This window comes from Lupinus angustifolius, chromosome LG15, assembly GCF_001865875.1.
Source record: "Lupinus angustifolius cultivar Tanjil chromosome LG15, LupAngTanjil_v1.0, whole genome shotgun sequence".
Taxonomy (NCBI): domain Eukaryota; kingdom Viridiplantae; phylum Streptophyta; class Magnoliopsida; order Fabales; family Fabaceae; genus Lupinus; species Lupinus angustifolius.
Genome location: NC_032023.1, coordinates 20,911,962 through 20,923,336, shown reverse-complemented (window position 1 = coordinate 20,923,336; position 11,375 = coordinate 20,911,962). Strand labels below are relative to the sequence as shown.

General features: G+C 30.6%; 1 long non-coding RNA gene across 1 annotated transcript in view; it reads right to left on the bottom strand.

The window, feature by feature from the left end:
- The window catches only part of LOC109328360, a 20,830-nt gene extending 10,415 nt beyond the window's left edge, over nucleotides 1–10,415 (bottom strand). Inside the window, exons 1-2 of the long non-coding RNA XR_002105433.1 lie at nucleotides 10,388–10,415; nucleotides 4,644–4,649 (exon numbers count right to left, since the gene is read on the bottom strand). This is a non-coding gene — a long non-coding RNA (uncharacterized LOC109328360). The remainder of the gene's footprint in view (nucleotides 1–4,643; nucleotides 4,650–10,387) is intronic.

Sequence of the window (11,375 nt, the reverse complement as noted above, 5' to 3'; positions counted from 1 at the left end):
CAACTTGAATGATTAAAGTTCAAACTTTAGATTATAAGAAGAAGTAGAAATACATAACCATATTCAAAAGAAATTGTTAGGAGCAAGAGCCATCCATCCAAGGATTGGATGTTTTGAGTTCCAAATGAGATTACAAAATTGATTTTTGGATCTCATTTGCCTTCTCCTTTTCTCCTCTTGAATTATAAACTAAAATTACAAAACATACTTAAATAAAGTTCCTAAGAACAAGAAGAGAGAACTTCAGGGAATAATTTCTAGGTAAGATATGAATGATATGTTAGATATGATCTATTGATGTTTTTGGATTCGAATGAAATGCCTCTATTTATAGAAATTCCCTGGAGCCGTTGAGCTGCTTGTTAGCACCGCTCAGCAGCTGACCAAACCCTTCAGCATGGGTTTGGTCACTTGATCAAACAGCTTTGACACCTCCTTATGCTTGACTCACCAAAGCTAGTTGTGAGCTATGGGACCAGCTATGGTGAACTACTCTGAATAGCCTATGATGGACTACTTAAAGTGATGTCATTGGTGACTTCATGGTTTGCTTGATGGCTAAGTCAAGCTTGGGTGCACACCGCTTAACACACCTGTTGCACCGCTAAGCTGTTTGTTTAGCAGCTTTGACCGTGCTGACTGGGTCGTGGCCTGGTGCTTGCTGATCTGGGTAAGAGTCTAATTTACCGTTGAGCTGCTTAGTTGTTGCTGAGTTGCTTGTTGAGCAGCTTGGGCGTGTGCCAAGATCGTGTTTGACTATATCAAGCTTGAGTTCTGACTGTGTCAGGATTAGTCTAGTGCTAGGCTGAGCGGCCAAGCAAGTCCACTCAGCTGCTTGCTTGAGCAGCTTGGTTCAGGTCAGACTGGTGTCTAGGCCAACTTAGTGTGGCTTGGTCCACGCTCAGCTGTCTGCTTGAGCACATTGATTTTGACTTTTTTTTCTTATTTGACCATGAGTCTTTTTTCTCTTGTTTTCTTAATCCTAAAAAATACTTATAAAAGAAATACAAACACAAATATACAAGATTGTGATATTTTATAAAAAAAATATTGTTTTAAGTTGGTTTTTCTCAATTATGCTTAAGATAAGTGTCATAAAAGTGTATGAAATTTAGGTATGTTTGACACTTATCAATAGTTTAACTTAGTCACTATGTGCTTGATAGCCCACGGCAAGGCAGGCCTACTAACTACCATGTAAAAAATATAGTTACATTTCTCATAACTCAGTTAACCACCCTGTATTGTTACTAGAAAAATATTCTCATCCTCATTTATATTTCATATTTAATTATATTTATTTCTTATTTGCATATCATATCACCAATCATTTTCTATCTTCTATCTGAAGCTCTCTCCAAGTAATAGATTCAGGACATGGGGAAAGGAAGTGCGAGTTGCATTAACTATATTATTATTAAATTGAGTTCAACTTGACCGGTCCAATCTAGAACAGATACTTAATTGTACAAGTGAATTACTCAACTATTTTACACATAAAATTATTGACTCATTGGCCAAACCCGATGCATCAATCATTTTATTTTTAAGGAAACCTCAAATGATGTCCTCTTTGAGGAAAAATAATGTTGTGCTTTCAATTTGTTTTTAGATATATTTGACGTTATTGGAGTTTTATTTGTCAATTATTAGTTTATCTTGTATCATTAGTTACTTAATTAAGTTTTAAACTTATTTGTTCATTATTATTGAAATTAAAGCATAAAATCTATATTTTTATGATATTTTTAATATACTTGTGAAATTTTCTTAGAGTAGAAGATTTACATTTGTATTTATATGACAATAATGCTATTTTAAATTTGCACTATAAAATTATTAAATAAGTGTTATAACATAATAGAATTTTTTATTTAAAACGATGTAATCGATTCAACAAGTGACTCATTAATCATATTATTGACTGAATAATCTAATTAAGGTTCGAATAATAACACTGATTATATTGTTCACAATGTATTAGAATGTGGCAAAGAGATGAGAGTGATACAATTTTATATAAATAATGACTTAAATTTTTATATAAATAATGACCAAAAACTATTAACTATAAGGATAATACATAGATGTTTTGAGAGTGTGCAAGTGCGCACCTTAACTTAGGGGTGTTCAAATTCAGACCGGTCCAAAAACAAAACTGAAAAGTGATCCAAAATAGACCAAAACCGCAAAAATTGAATGTGTTTAGATTGTGTTGGACTTATATTTTAAAGACCGATTGGTCTGGTCCGGATTTTGATTTCACCACCTGGATCCAAACCGATTGGTCTGGTCCGGATTTTGATTTCACCTCCTAGATCCAAACCGATCCAGACCGGACCGAATTAGTACGTAAAGTTCAAGTGTATAATACTTTTAAGTGTCTTCCAAACTTAATCTTAAGTCTCAACTCCAAAATTGTACCTTTATTTATTTGTTATGTTTTATAACACATATATATATACACACACATATATATATACACACACATATATATATATATCTATATTGCTATCTTCTAAATCATATTGATTATATTTGATACATTTTTTTAGAACTTAAATCAATTTCACAACCGAATGAAGAGGATTCAAGTGTTGATTTTGATAAAGTATTTTAATATTAATTTATTGTTGTGAAAATATTATTGTTATTAATCATCAGTAGAACACTCTAAGTGTTAAAATTATGTTGCAAATGTTCATTTGTTGTTATTGATATATTGTTGTTTTATTGTCTTGTTATTATTGATGTCTTGTTGTTGATGTTACCATTTTTTACTTTTATTATTATCGTCTTACTGTTTATTACTATTTTATTATGTTGTTTACTTATATTATTGTTGCACATATTTTAATGTTATTTTAAGGTTATTGAACAATATTTTTGTTGTTGCTTTATGTTTAATATTTAGTCATTTTTATGAGTTTTGAATGTAAGTGCAATTTCAATATTTTATAAAAAAAGGACCGATTCCAACCGAACCAAAACCGCATATAATATTTGGACCGAATTGGATCGGACATCTTAATATAAACAGACCAGACCGGACCGGACTACATGTTAATTATGTATTTGGATCATATCATTTTTTACCTAAAAACAGATCCAAATGGATCGCAAACACCCTTACGCTTAACTGCAATGTCTTTCTCCCCCTGCTCTATGCTCCTGGATAATATCATTTTCTTTAACCTATAATAATAAAAGGTTGACTGAATAATAATAAGTGGTGTAAAAGTGAGGTTAAGGAATGAGTTTAGTACTAGGATGGGACTTCTAAACCTTTTTCTAAGTTTTTGATATAAAACAAATTTATGAAACCTTATTCATGTTTTACAAAAAATTCATGTGTAAAACACAGAAAATCATGTTTATCCAACGGTACATACTTTATATGAAATGGTCCATTAATATTCGGGAAATGTGCTTATCCCTTCAACTTTACACATTTTGCAAGTAGGAATCATTAACTTTTATTTCATCCCAATCAAGCCTTAAATTTCTCTTATTCATAAAATATGTCCTTCCTTTAAGTCTAAGTTAAATTATTTAACAGTCAAAGGAGAAATTAATTTATTTATTTAAAAATATAATAAAAATATTGATGAAAGGAGAAATTATCTAGCTATGCAATTTTTTAATTTACACCATTAATTTATTTATTTAAAAATATAATAAAATTATTTGTTTTGTATTGATGAAAGGAGAAATTAATTAACATGGAGACAGGAATGTTCCAAAAGCAAAAACCTGCAACATTTCATTCTACTGCCATTTTTATACTTGATTCTACTAATAAATGTGTGTTGATTACACTAATCATTAATTTCAATTATTATCATAGCATAAGTGAACTCTACAAGAAATTTGCCACCAAAATCCTAAGTAAAAGATAAAAAACCATATGTATAACACAACAAACTTTTACTTATGGACGTTTTTGTCTGTCGTAATACATACGGATTTTCATTGTCACTATATGTTTTAGTGGTGGCTGGCGAAAGCATGGGTATAAATTTTATCCTATACCTTCGGATTCTGCCTGTCACTAAATATATTTTAACATACGAATTTCCCTGTCACTATATATTTTATATATTTTAATGATGCTAATCATTACCGTAGGTGTAAGGCTAAATTTTATACCTTCAATTTTTGTCTGTCACTATAAATTAATATAATTTTCTTATACATATGGTTCTATTAAATTGGTATATGTATTTGTAATATTTAAAGAGTTATACATAAACTTATAGTTCTATTTCGGCCTGTTCTAGTGATCGGTCTTAATATGAAATCATAATATAAATTTATAACAGAAACATAAATATTTGACCACATCATTGTATTTAAAATTAAAAAAGGCATACAATCTAATAAGTACATAAATTAACTATGTCTATCTAAAATTAACATAACTACATATAGCATAGATATAAAAAAAAATAACTCGAATATTGGTGAGTGGCTATGCAATAAATCATTCTGCAACTTGTTGTTTTCTGCGAGTTAATCGATTAAGACAGGATGTTAATCGATTAACTAAGGTTTTTTCCAGCATAGGGCTTCGGTGCGAAAAACAGTAATTGGTAACCGCAACACCTATTCACCCTCTCCCCTTCTAGGTTTGTTCTGTCCACTGATACCTAACATAAGTCGGTGAGTAAGTGAGTCAGTAACTCAGTGAGTAAGTCAATAATTCATTAAGTCAGTCAGTAACTCATCAGTAAGTCAGCAAGTAAGTGACAATAACTCAGTAAGTCAGTGAGTAAGGCAATAACTCAATAACTCAGTAAGTCAATGAGTAAGCCAATAAGTCAGTAAGTCATTAACTCGATAAGTCAATCACTAAGTCACTAACTTAGTAAGTCAGTTAGTAACTCAGTAATTCAGTCACTAATTGAGTAAGTCAATCTATAAGTCAATAAGTCTGTTAGTAACTCTGTAAGTCAGTTAGTACCTCAATAAGTAACTCAATTAATAAATGAATAAGTCAGTCAGTAAGTCAGTTAGTCAGTAACTCGGTATGGTCACTAGCTCACTAAGTCAATGAGTAACTTAGTAAGTCAGTGAGTAACTCAGTAAATGAGTTAGTACGTAAGTCACTTAGTAAATCAATAAGTCAGTTAATAACTTAATAATTCACTTAGTAAGTCAGTAAGTGAGTGACTAAGTTAGTAAGTCAAGAAGTCAGTGAGTAAGTCAATCAATAAGTCAGTAAGTCAATAAGTTAGTAGTCAACAATCATTTTGTGTGACCCAAAAAAGTCCAAATCTTTTTTGAAGAAAAATAGTGGAATTCTCAAACAAAAAATAAACAAATGACTTTTGAAAAATAGGTTCGAGAAACTTACACTTTTTTTCTCTCTCCAAAACTAAATAATAAAGTGAATTTATTTTATTTATTTTAATACTTTCAAAATTATAATATTAAATTAATAAACATATTTAAAACTTTTTTTATAGTTTTTATAATTATTTTTAAATTTATTAAAATAGTTAAACAAAGATTATTGGATTATGCTTTAGAACCTTCTTTTTTATTTTCAGATAATAAAAAAAAAGTTTTAGATAAGGTTAAATCCCTAAAAGTGTGATGAATTTAAAATTAAAGATGAAGTGGTCAACTTCATCTTAGGATTTAGTTTAGTAGTATTTTGATATAAATAGATAGCTTAGGTCACTAAAAACATCATCCAGAAAAAGCATTCCAAAAAGCAACAAAAAAAAACAATGAAGAAAAAAGGAAAAAAAAACACTAAGGATAAACGTCGAGAAAAAACAAGAAAAGTACACACATTCATTGCCTCGAAGTGTGTGCAAAGGAGAAGTATGTCTGGAAATTCAGTGTGGGAAGGCTCATCATTTGTCACGTGTACGTGTTCATACTTTGAATCACGTTCATTGCATTTGCATACTTTTTCACGTTTGTGTTGACCACTACGACTGGCCAATCAGGTTATGAAACCTCACCCAGTTATATTGCACTACATCCACCTTCCTTCTTCTGGTGCGTGATACCCTGCGGATGCTCCCACATCCTGTTCGGTGCACCCTCTCCTCCAACCAGTCCCACAATGACACGTGTCCTAATGAACAATGCATTCTTTCCAAGCTAGTAAGGAGCAGACACGTGATTTTGCAGTTTGCATTTGTTTTCACTATATCATAGCTCTCAGAAGGTTTATATTTTTTTTTTCTTTTTGCATTATGTTTTATTTGTGTGCTATAAAAATCAGTGTTGTTAAAACCGTATCGGTTATCAAACTGGTCAGGATACTGGTATAGTGGTACAATTATTTAACGGTGGTTCAGTAATTAAACTGCATGTCGGGTAAACCAGACATATATACTTATATTTATATATATATATAAACCTTTAACAAAAAAATTCCAAATAAGTATATACTCAAATTTATAATTCATGTTCATAATCTACTCGAAATTCACATAAACAAATAACTTTGGAGTTTTAACATTTAACACAAAGGAGTCAAAGTTATCTCATATCGAGAAGAGTTGGAAAGATGGGTCACCTTGTAATGAGTTTTTAAGTTTTTTTCAAAAAAACAACAAAATGTATGTATAAACCGGCCGGTTTAGTCAAATACCGGTTGGTTCATCGGTTTTGACCAATTTTGATACTTGCATGTCTGGTCAACATCTGTACCGTACCGGTTAGGAGACTGGTTCACCAGTTTTCCAGTTGAATCGGCCGGTAACGGTGTAGTTTTTACATCATTGATAAAAATAACACTTTTTTAGTAAATAAAAATGTAATTTTTTTGTTATAATATCAAACAAAGACAAATCCATATATAAAAAATAAATTTTTAATAAATAAATAATAACATTTTTTTTGGATAAATTTCAATAACTAAAAATAAAATAAAATCTATTTTATGTAGTAATAAACTAATAAACTTTTTTCTAAAATAACTTTATTTCTTACTTTTCTTTTTAATTTCCGAATCATATTACCAAAAATATAAATAATAAAAATTATTAAAAATGAAAACTTTTTTAAATAAATAAAATGCAAAATGATTTAACAATAACTAAAGTAACAATTATCCTAAATTTTAAGATATGATGGAGGTGACTGACACTTGTGTTACACTTCACTTTCCTAAAACTTAGGAATAATTGCTACAATGGATATTTTTTATAAATCTAAAAATATTGTAAATAGAGGTGATAATATCTTAACTAATCCTTAAATATGAGGGGATATATCGGACTCGTATTAATAGGAATATTAGTCGATATTCAACGCCACATTTTTTTCCAAAAAAATAAATTGAAATCAACTCAACCAACAAACTTTTTTCTACCAAAGAACTATGTAGCTTTGATTTCTTATTGCTCATATGGATACGTAGGAGCAAGGTCTTACCTTGTCAGACACAACAAAAATAAATAATTTTTTTCCTATTAATAATTAATTAAATAACCAAAAACCTCTAAATATAATATAAGCCATACAATTTAATGAGGGGTATCGTTTAACATGGACGGATATGATGCTAACACATTCCCTATTCTATAATCAACTCCCAAACCTAGATATCAATAATTTAAAGCCCATTGTGATTGGGCCAAAAGATTTTTCTACAATTTTGACTGAAAAATGTAGTGGCGACTCTAAGAGGTCGTTCAGACGAAAATCGGGATGCGACATCATTTAGTAAGTTAGTCAGTAACTCACTATGTCAGTTAGTAACTCAATAAGACATGCAATATGTAGGTCAGTAAGTTAGTCATTAAGTCAATTAGTAACTCACTAAGTCAGTCACTAACTTAGTAAGTTTATAAGTCAATCACTAACTCAATAAGTCAGTCAGTTACTCAGTAAGTCAGTCAGTAACTCAGTAAGTCAGTTAATTACTCAGTAAGTCAGTCAGTTACTCAATAAGTTAGTCATATACTCAGTAAGTAACTCAGTAAGTCAGTCACTAAGTCAACCACTAACTTAGTAAGTCACTTAGTATGTTTGTCTGTAAGTTAGTAAGTCAGTAAGTAAATTTGTAAGCCAGTCAGTAAGTCAATTAGTAACTCAGTAAGTCAGCCAGTTATCCACTAAGTCAGTCAATAACTCAGTAATTCAGTTAGTAACTTAGTAAGACATTCTATAAGTTAGTAAGCTAGTCACTAACTCAGTAAGTCAATGCGTAAGTCACTCAGTAAGTCAATGAGTAAGTCACTCAGCAAGTCAATGAGTAAGCCACTTAGTAACTCAATAAGTCGGTCAATAAGTGGGTCAGTAAGCTAGTTAGTAACTTAGTAAGTCATTAGTAACTCAATAAGTCAATCATTAAGTCAGTGAGTAACTTAGTAAGTTAGTTAGTAAGTAGTCAACAACTCAGTAAGTAAGTCACTAACTCAATAAGTCAATCACTAAGTTAGTAAGTCACTATTAAGTCAATGACTAAGTTAGTAAGTCACTATTAAGTCAATGACTAAGTTAGTAAGTCACTATTAAGTCAATGACTAAGTTAGTAAGTCACTATTAAGTCAATGACTAAGTTAGTAAGTCAGCCATTAAGTCAATTTGTAAGTAAGTTTCCCGCTCCCACAAATTGAACCATCGACATTGGGTATTCAGTGAGACCTTACACCACTAGACTAACGCTTTGTTGGTGAGTAATAGATTACTTGAATAGAATAATTGGTTACCCAAAACTGAGCAACCAATTATCAAGAAAAGCAACGTAGAATAGCTGATTACCCAATCGAGTAACTGATTAGTCAATTGGATAAAAACTTAGCGTAATCGATTACCCAGTGTGAGTAACCTATTAACTGGTGATGTTATAATAGTTTTCATATTGAAGCTAAAACAACTTATTCTCAAACAAATCAATGTCTCTCCAATCGACTTATATCCATAGTTGTTAAAACCGGCTCAAACCGGCCGGTTCAACCAGTTGAACCGGGAACCGGCCTCCAAACCGGTCCGAGCCACGTATCAGATCGGTTATGCATAGGAACCGGGAAGAACCGGCTTGACTTGGCCAAATTATAAAAAAAACCGGTGACTCGGTCGGTTCTTGGTTGAACCGGCAAGTCACCTTCTTTTTTTTTTAAATCACAAACCTCGAAGCGATGTCATTTTATGAGGTGTGTTTTTAAAAAACAAAAAAAACCAAAACGACGTCGTTTTGGGCTATAATTGTTAACTTAATTTTAGAATTACTGAATTGTGGCATATTAGTGACTAATTTTGAATTGCCTATTTTCATATTTGTTGTCATCAACCTGTGAAACTGTCATAGTGCCACTACCATCTACAATCTGGCGTGAGTATAAGTATTTTGCACTTTTGATTATCAATTATTACACTCTTCATTCAAGTCTTTTTATTGAGCCTATATTTTACATATCATTACCCACAATAATTATCTTATATTTCACTATATGTCGCCTTTGTCACTGTACTATGTGTATGTCTTTATTACTGAAGTTCATTAATTTGTTTCTGTCACGGTTTCTTCTTTAAAGATATTGATATTCAATTACCATGACTTAAAACCTATACATAAAAGTGGCAGTGTTTTAACTTTTATGGTATTCAACTAATTAAACTTCAAGTTCATATCATCATGTGCATTCTTTATTGGTTGTAACAATGATAGTTTCGTGATTATAATTTACTCCAATGAAGACAATTTTGATTAGTAATAATAATTAACAATAACAGAAATATGGTAATACAATACTAATAAGTTATAATTTTTTATCAATTTCTAATTGTTATACTGTTATAGTCATAATGTCATATAGATGATAGGTTATTTCATATGCTGATTTGTTATTGTTATTTGTTATGTTTTTGTTAATTGTTACATATGTCTTCTAATCAGTTTAATGAACGTGAAATATAACCATTTTCTTTACAAGCATCAATACAAAATTCCTCTCAAAAATATGTTAGACAGAAATCAGATTTAGCTTGGGCGCATTGTACACAAACTATTGAAGCTAATGGTACAATAATTATGATTACTTGCTTCTATATATAACTATTTTTACTTTGATTTTATTATGTTGATATGTGGTCAAAATGTCAAATTACTAAACTTAGGAACCGCTAAGACATCAAAGTTATGATCCTATCAATTTTAAAGTAATTGATGATCATTCTAATTGGGTAATGGAGGAGTCACCACATTTCTTAACCATTGAGGAGATTGAGGCATTGCGCAATGATCTTGCTAATATGATAATGAACCAACTTCTAATGATAATGGTATGTACCTTGATTAAATGATTATGAATATATGATTTATTAATTGATATTTGATATCACTTTTTTGGGTACATATTTGATATCACTTTTTGTTAATGTTGATTGCTACATTATATTAAAATGTTGTTTTTGTTACTGTTCAATTAAATTTGGATGACGATGATGATGATGATAAGACAAGACAAGACCATGGAAAATTCAAATCAAAATGAAAATAATGTTGTAGAAGATTCTGATTTATTTGTAGATGATGAAAATAATGTTAGAAGCAACTTTGTCTCCTTGGATATGATGAAAAACTTAAATCTATTGCACCTTTATTATTTTACTATTGACATTGCAATGTTTGATGATTGGTAATTTTGTAAAAATTACCTTTATGACAAATGTTTTTTACAATATTATATTAGGTATTAATATTATTAGGAATTTATTGATGAAAACTGAGTAGCTGCTTCAACCAATAACTCACCGATTCGACCAGTGACTCATTGACCCAATAGTCTGACCAAGTCGATGACCAATCCGAGTTTAATAATACTGCTTATGTTTAGGTATGATGACTGGTTGGAAGTCTATTTAAACCACTCAATATCTAGAAACAAAATACACAATTTACAAGCACTTCATTTATAATTTTTTGATTTCATAAAAGTTGTTGAGAGTTGTTTAGAAAAGTTTTTTCACACTTTCATTTGTTTCTGAGAGCATAAATGTGAGAATTCATAACAATCCTTAAGCAATACAATGTAATCACCATAGGGTATAGTGAGGGATAAGAGTGTAAATCAAGAAGTAATGTACTTTTGTGAGGGATTTCGTGAGTAAAAATCTTGAGAAAAATCTTAGTATAAGATTTGTAAGACTAAACTCATACATAATGAAATCTCTTGTTTGCAAGCGAACTAAAGGTTTGTCATCTACTCATGTGTTTGAGTCACGAGATTCCCTTTAGGTTGAATACAATATTGAATGAGATATTAATATTTAAAGAGTGACATACTTAATAAATTAATAAACTCAAAGGAATATCAAGGCTGCAATATTACCCTAAACTAAAACCCCTCACACCAAGACCCCAAACCCTCCCCAATCACACAACCCTAACCCCCAAACTGCCGAAG